Source organism: Cupressus sempervirens, chromosome 4 (assembly GCF_028749045.1).
Source record: "Cupressus sempervirens isolate cs-2001-9-10 chromosome 4, ASM2874904v1, whole genome shotgun sequence".
NCBI classification, from domain to species: Eukaryota; Viridiplantae; Streptophyta; class Pinopsida; order Cupressales; family Cupressaceae; genus Cupressus; species Cupressus sempervirens.
The window spans coordinates 508,439,167-508,447,693 of NC_143121.1; positions in this window are offsets into that span (position 1 = coordinate 508,439,167).

Consider the following 8,527-nt stretch of genomic DNA (forward strand, 5'->3'; position numbering starts at 1 on the left):
CCTTCTTCCTCTTATTCTTGGCAGTCTCCATGGCTTCCTTGTCTCTGCTAGAAGGCAATTTGATAATAATCTTCCGCTTGCTCTTCCTGCTATCTTTTCCTTTTTCAGCCTTTGTCATCTCCTCACCATCAGCACTGTCACCCCCAGTCTCCATGCCATCATCCTGTTCATTATACCCTTTGTCTGAAGAGGTATCTCTCCCAGTCTCAGGGGGAGTGGCAACCTCCTTGCTGAAATAGGGAGACATGTCCAAACTGCACTGAGGGGATTCATAATCTTCTGAATTTGTGTACAACTCCACCTCCTCAGTTTCAGAGGGGGAGTAAATTTCATCAATATCACCCAAATCCCTATTAACCCTTTTTCCCTCTTTCTTTCCCTTAATTTGCTTGCTTATTGTTTTAGACTTGAAATATTCATATAATAGTAAGAGCAACCCCTCGTGGAAAGTAGGGTTCCTCGTTTTCTTATCTTGAAATTCTTGGATATTATCATTCATCGACAAATAGAGGTAAAAAGGAATGGAGATTTTAGCTCTGTACCTGAAGTGGTTTAGCAGCATGAAGTGGTAGGTGCAGATGCGATCGAACCTGGTGTCCAGAGTCATGTATTTGATAATAGCTCTTAGCACAAACCTCAAAATGGGCTTGATAGACCTCGAGAGATAGTGGGTTCCACTTTTCACCAGCTTTTTCTTCTCTTCCAAGTCTTTGGTGAACTTTTTCATTGCTTGCCTTGAGATTTTGTGGTCTCTATAAATTTTTTTCCCAATAATGGGGATGCCAATTACACGAGAAATAATTTCCTTCGTGATAGTGAAGTCCACACCATCAATCTCCACAATGCCCTTGTTCCAGTGTTTCACCATAGCTTTGGTGACCGAAGGTTTCCAGCCATGGAGATGCTCAATGTAATTGGTGATCTTCCCTTTCTTTAGGATCTTCCAGACTTTAGTTCTTCTCTTCCATTTCAAGGCCTCATCCTCTGGCTCCCGTCTGTGTTGTTCGCCCACCATGACTCTCTTCTTGCCTTTACCTCTGAGAGCCGAAACCTGCAAAATTTTCCAACTATAAACTCCTCTATTTTTCGTGTTTCTAGCACTTTCCCTGTCATAATGGATGCTCGGTTTGTGGTGAAAGATTTTGATGACGTGGGGAGTACCCATGAGATTGTACTTTCACTTCATAGATCTGTGCCTTCCCAAAAAGAATGTAATTACCCTTTTGAGAACACACAAGTGTGTACTGAAATCAGCCTGCAAGCAACTAATATTCATTATTATCATTAATAATACCCAATCTTCCTGGGATTCGATCTGTATCGATGGTTTCATTAATTTCTAACAGAATGTCACTTCCATCTGTCCATCTAGCCACCTCACCATTTTTTATCCCCCAGTTAGCCAGCCTATCCACCACCTTGTTTGCTTCACGAAATTCATGTGCCACATGAATTTTATTGAAGGTTTGAAGGTTTTTGATGCTCTCCCTGATAATATTCACTGTACTCCAGGTTGGTTTAGTTTTCCCCTTAAGGTAGTCAATAATGTTTTTGGAGTCTCCCTCTAACCAGAGACATTTGACTCCTACATCTTTGGCCAACTTGATAATTTGGTGAGCAGCCAGGGCCTCGACAAAGTGATTAGTTTGTCACCAAATGAGAGTAGCAAAAGTCGCAATTCCTTTGCCATGTTCATTCATGATAATTCCCCCCACTCCAGCCCTGCCCGAGTTGCCTTTAGCAGCCCCATCAAAGTTGGCTTTGAGCCAACCAGCAGGGGAGAAGGACCAACAATAATTCTCTCTGTTATTCTTGATCTTGAGAGGGGGAGGGGAGGGGCCCTTGGCAATGGTGTGGTTTTCCATAAGGGCATGGAAGCATTTTTGGAAAACAACTAGCTCATTTGCCTCTTTGTCCCTAAAGATGCAGTTGTTCCTCTCCTTCCACACCCCCCAACAGAGATGGGTGAGAGCCCAAATACATAAATAATTAGGGTGGGTTCCTTCCAAACCAAACTGCCATTGAATGAAGAGCTCAAGGGTGTATAAGGGAAAGCACCAGAAAACTTTGAAAAAGGATAGGAAGTGAGATTAGACAACAACAATGAAGGGGAAATGTAAAAACAAATGATCCACACTTTCACAATGTCTTTTGCAAAGGATGCATCTATTGGGTAACATGCTGCCATGTTTGGTGAGATTGTCAACTGTGAGAATGCAATCTTGCAAGAGAGTCCAGAAAAAGAAGTTAATCTCCGGAGAAAGACCATGAAGCTAGGCTTTTTCCCATGCTAGGCCCTGGATCTAGGGAAGGAGAGACGCATAACCAGAGGTCACCATGTAGAGGCCATTAGTAGTGTCCCCCCAAAAAATAGCATCCTTATTATTGGATAAAGGGATGAGTCTCAGCTAGTCCATAAGCAGTCTGAGGTCCTCAGAGACCTCAGTGAGGTCTATCCAACTGTCATTGATTCTGTAGTCCCTAACCTTGTTGCCAAATCTCTTGGTGCAAGCATTAGCCTAGGGATTGAAGGTCTAACTCTCTCTAAGTGGTCCTGGGCTTAGCCAATCATCCCTCTAGAAATTGACATCAACACCATTGCCCACTGACCATTTGGCTTTGCCATAGGCCAAGACCTTGGATCACAAGAGCCCATTCCAAATGAAAGAGCCACTGGGATGGACCTCTTCATTGATGAACTGAAGAAGATTGAGTTTTTTAGCATACTTTGAAATCAAAATATCTCTACACTCTCCAATATTATTGAAGATTCTCCAAATCTATTTAGCTTGGAGGGCAGAGTTGAACTGCTTTAGCTTTCTAATGCCCAACCCTCCATGATTTTTGGGCTTACATATGGAGTCCCAGGCCACCAGGGGGTATTTTTTTCTGTCATCAGGCCTAGACCACATAAAGTTCCTTTGGATGCTTTCTAGATGGGCTACCACCTTGGAAGGGATGGTAAACAAGCTAAGAGAATAAGTAGGAAGGTTTTGGAGGGTAGACTTGATTAGAACAACCTTGCCCGCATCAGTCAGAGTGATCCCTTTCCATCCAGCCAATTTTTTGTTGAAATGATCCACTAGCATATCCCAAAAGGAATATGAGGGTTTAGCTCCAAGAGGAAGACCTAAGTAAGTGGAAGGGAGAATGCTAGCCTTGCATCCTAGAATGTTAGCAATCTTCTTCTCCCTCCTGCTTGGGTTGTTAAAGAAGAACATAGAGCTTTTATCCCAATTGATCAGCTGACTAGAGGCCTAAGAGTAGGTGTTCAAAATACTTTTAACAGACTTGGCTTCCTTAACAGAGGACTCTCCCCCCATGATAGTATCATCAACAAACTATTGATGAGTGAAAACTGAAGGGCCAGAGGAGGGTTTCAATCGCACTAGGACCCCTTCAATTCTTTTGGTGGAGATGAGCCTCCCCAAACCTTCAGCTAGAATAATGAACAAGATGGGGGACAAAGGGTCACCCTATCTAAGGCCCCTAGAGGTTTTAAAGAAGTAAGAAGGCACACCGTTCATGAGGACAACAAAAGAAGGGGTGCTGATCAATTGAGAAAAGATCTCCTTCACCTTAGAATTGAATCCAAAAGCCTCAAGAATCTGATCCAAGAACCTCTGATCCACTCTGTCATAAGCCTTAGAGAGGTCAATTTTAAGAAGGAAGCCCTCCTGCCTGCCAACATCCAGAGAGTGAATAACCTCATGAACTTCCATAATGGAATCTAGAATTTGCCTACCTGAGACAAACCCTGATTGCTAGGAAGAGATGATAGCTGGCAGGATACGTAAAAGGCAGTTGGTCAAGACCTTAGCAAAGATCTTATAAAAGGAATTACAGAGACTGATAGGCCTAAGAGCACCAAAGGCGTAAGCTCCAACAATCTTAGGAACAAGAACAAGGAAGGTGGCATTGACTTCTTTTAGGAGATCCCTTGCTCCAAAGAATTCTTGAATAGCATGGACAACATCCACATGAATAATGTCCCAGAAGATCTGAAAGAAGAAAGTGGGAAAACCATCTAGACAAGGGGCCTTCTCAATGGTAAGGCCAAAAATTTCCTCTTTAATTTCCTAGTGCTTAGGGATGGCCAACAGGTTCCAGTTATGGTCCTGTGAAATTAAATTGGGGATAGACTTGATAACCTCATCCTGATCATCCAAGTTCAAGTTGAGATCCTTAGTGAGAATATCAGAGAAATATTTTATGGTTTCTTCAGCTATTAGCTGGTCATCTTTGATGGTCTCATTCCCAATCTTGATTTCACTGATTCTATTAGTTGCATGATGTTTTAGAGTGGACAAGTGGAAGAAACAAGTGTTTTTGTCTCCTTCCTTAAGCCAAACTGCTCCAGATCTTTGTCTCCAAAACATATCCTCTTTCCCAACCACATTATGAAGCTTAGAAAGGATTTCCTTCTTAGCATTGAAAGAGACCTCATCATACCCCTAGGATTGGATGCCAGTCTGAACATTCGCAAGATTGCTCATCAATTTTTCTTTATCCTAAAAGATATTGCCGAAATTAGGCTTGTTCCACTTGCGGATTTCAAATTTGATAAAACAAAGTTTCTTAGCCACCTTGTACATAGCCATGCCATCCACAACAATGCCCCACCACTCCTTAATTTTTAGGCATAAACCAGGGTGGTCCAGCTACATCTTCTCAAATTTGAATGAAAAAGCTTTCTTCCTATTGATCTTGTCAAAAGAGAGGGAGATCGGTGAGTGATTAGAGCCAATTCTAACCAAAGCAGAGAGTTTACAATGGAAACCACCCAACCAATCCAAGGACATGAGAGCCCTATCCAATCTAACCTTAATGTAGTCCTGAACCACTCTTTTGTTAGACTAGGTAAACTTGCAACCCCCTAGGTCCACATCCATAAGAGCTAAGTCTCGAATCGAATTCGCCAAGTTTTGCTTGCTTTCCCCATCCGGTGGGAGTCCACCTAACTTGATCAAAGTAAGGAGAGGAGTGTTTAAATCACCCATGATGATACATTTAGATCCCTCCAGTTGAGAGACCAAGTCACAAATTTTGGTCTAGAATAATCTTCTATCATTTTGAGTATTGGGAGCATATAGATTCAATAAAAACTAGCTATTTTGGTCCGCTGGGTTAAAAAAATTGGTGAGAAAAATATTACCTTCATTATAAATAGCAGATACCTCCAGAGAATCCTTCTAGATGGTGAGAAGTCCACCAGAAGCCCCCTCCGAATCCATGGCCTTGCATCTAAGTCTTTTTCCATAAGAAATCAGCTCTATTTTTTCCTTCCTCATTTTAGTTTCTTGAATTAAAAAAACATCTGGCTTTTGGTCCCTAATCATATTCCTAACAATCTCCTATTTGTGGGTTCCATTCAGTCCACGGATGTTCCATGATATAATCTTCATGATTTGATTGATGAACATGATTCCTGGATGGTTTGCTGCATCCCATCCATAAGGTTTCTCCTTGATTCCTCCATTCTAAGTTGGTTCTTGCTTTTCCTACCCAACTGGTTGGGTAAGAGGCTAGTATCCGCTTTCACCGTACTCCTGGCGGTTGCTGGGGAGGTAGGGGATGGGTCCTGACTATTCTTTTTCTTCCTGCACACTACAGACCAGGGATCACCATCTTCCTCCTTACAGTTATCAAACAGAGCCTCTAGTCTGGCCAAATGCCGAGGGGTAGTGGTTGAGAGCCGCTCAAGAATTCTGTTCACAGTCTTTGGAGTAGCCCTAAAGACCGGGCTAGAGATGGACTCCAAGGAAAGGGGTAGAGCTGCCAATGGTTCCACAAAGGAATCCAGGATAAAGGAAGGTACATGATCCTTAGAGTTTGCAAGTGGTCCCTACTTCACTAGGCTATGGATCTCCCTCCTGGCAACATCCCCTAAAGACAGGGGTTGGGGTTTAGCCACAATTGGTGCATCCTGCTTAGTTGGGGCCAAAGACACTGCAATGGTAGCCCCATCAGCCATATTTGGTACTAAAGGATTTAAAGGGTCCTAAATGGATGAGACCAATACAGGGGAAACAATGGTCTTAGCGATTGAGGTAGTCTCATCCACCCTCTCGACATCCTTAGATGTAACATTTTTCTTCTTCCATTCCTTTTTAGGAGCATTGGACTATTGCTTTCCATCCTTGTTCTGGGCTTTGCCAGCCTTTCCATTTTCTTTAAAAATTGGACAAACACCAGCTTTATGGCCTACCTTTTTGCAATGGAAACATACAAAAGGAACACTTTCGTAGTTGATCTGTTGGATCTTGCATCCCAGATGAGACTAAAGTTCAATGGCTTGGGGGCATGTCCTATCCTTCCAGAACCCTGACATAGATTCTAGCAAAAGTAAGTCTTTTCTTTGCTACAATGACATGATGAATGGATAGTAGTTCTCCAAATGATCTAGCAATGCCCTTAAATATGTCTTCATGCCAGTATTCTAGAGGAAGCTTAGGTGATTTGATCCAAACAGGGGCTTGGGTGAGGAAAGCATTGTTCAGATCCAAGTTTGAGGTCCACATTTGAAGAATCAAAGTAGATCTCCCCATAGACCAGTTTCTTGCACACAATATTCTAGCAAAGTCTTTAGAACAAGAGAACTCAAAGGTCATAAATGCTTTGGCCATAGCTGTAACCTCCATGCTCCCCTTCAGCTCTCATTTATTTTAGGTGAAAACCCTCACTAGGTCAATGTTAGGCCTTGGGCCTATGAATTTGCCAACCAAAGTAGATGGAATGCTGAGGATATTATGGTTGATGATTTCTCTGGGCACTTCCACAGCAAAGATGCCTTTTTCCTTATCAATAATTTTCAGGAAGGTCGACTTACCTGTCGGCTTGATCCCAAAAAGATTCATCCACTGTCCCCATGCCATAGAGGGCCCTTTATCCAAAGCAAGGGAAGGCATCTCGCCTGGATGAGGTAGCAACTCCCATGGGTCCCCATCCAAAGGAGCATCAACATCTTGCCCCCCTAAATTTGGCTCAGAACTAGTAGAGAGGACCCCATCCCCCGTGTTCTTCAGGTTCCCGCCCAGAGCTTGATTCAAAATTTTGCTCCTTGCTACTCTGCTCCCCATAATTGTCAAGTTTTTTAACACCTATGACATAGTTACAACACAATGTGAAGTTGATTTTAGATATGGTAGAGGTAGATATTCAGAAGTTTGATCAAAATTTTAGGCACAAGAGATAATCTGTGGCAATATACCAGAAGGAGAAGGAGCAACTTCAGAATGACAACATAGAGGATATTATGGGAGTAGTGGATAGAATCTAGGAAAGTGTTGCGGTAAATAAGATTGCATGAAGAAAACCAAATCCAAAGGTAAATATTAGATCTACCTTGCTAACTCCTTATGGGTTGGGCTATTATTATTTGTCCCCATCATATTCACTTTGATAGCCATGTTAGGGAGGTGATCTCACCTAGTTCATCCTCATGACTTTGAATTCCTTAAGCATGATCTTGGGTGCTCAAATTAATGTCCAAGACATTTGCGCATTAGGGCCCTATTTGATCATCATTTGAAAGGGCCTCAAAGTTGACCACAAAATGTCTCTCAATATGTTATTCTTTTCTTTCATTAGAGGGGGAATCTATCTCTTGCTTACTTGGACATAAGGGTGACCTTTACTTCTGTTGAGGTGGCCACTTGTCCTCTATCCCCTTCCTCTTCATTCCTCTTGTTTGTAACTCCTTGTTACTCCCTCCATTCTTCTTCTTGTTTTGGCCTTCTTGTTTTCTTGAACATTCAGGGAGTTGTTCACATGATTCCTCATTTGATTCTTCTACATCTTTCATTAGTTCATATTTCAATGGAATTATTTTTTCCTTCAACTTAGCCATATATTGGTTTATCCATGTTCGAGCGAATGGTGTTAAAATGAATTATCATCGTGTCAACGATTCATCTTTGTTTAACCAATCTATAGTAGGAATTACATTCTTTCTTGTTGTCTCATGATCACCTTGGAAATAGCGTCTACATTTTCTTAAACCAACATATTCTAATATCTTAAATGCAATAAATTGGAGGGTATAGTAACTCAACTATATGAGCTACTTCTATGGTTGGTCACTACTTTCATTCATACTAATTGTCAACATACTCTCTTGAAAATTTTGAGCTTATATTTGTTCCCTAATTATTTATAGTCAAACAATGCTTTTTCATGGATTTGGCATGGGATCTTTAAAGAAAACACACTTCTCACAAGATTCTTACCCTCCAATTTATTACATTTAAGATATTAAGATATTAGGATTTGTCATGATCACCTTGGAATTTGTCATGTATTGCATCTGTATTTTCTTTGCCATTGCTTATAAGAGTGTTTCAAGGTTGGGAACCACTTCAACATCCTTTGAATGGTAGAGGTAAATTCATTGTGGTAGAGGCTTGTGCAATGGAATGAGCATCATGATTATGGCATTTACACAAAAGCATAACTTGCTTCTTCAACTCTTTTCACTCGACTCTTCATTGAAGTTATTCTTCGAATAGCTACTACAAATTCCTAGGAT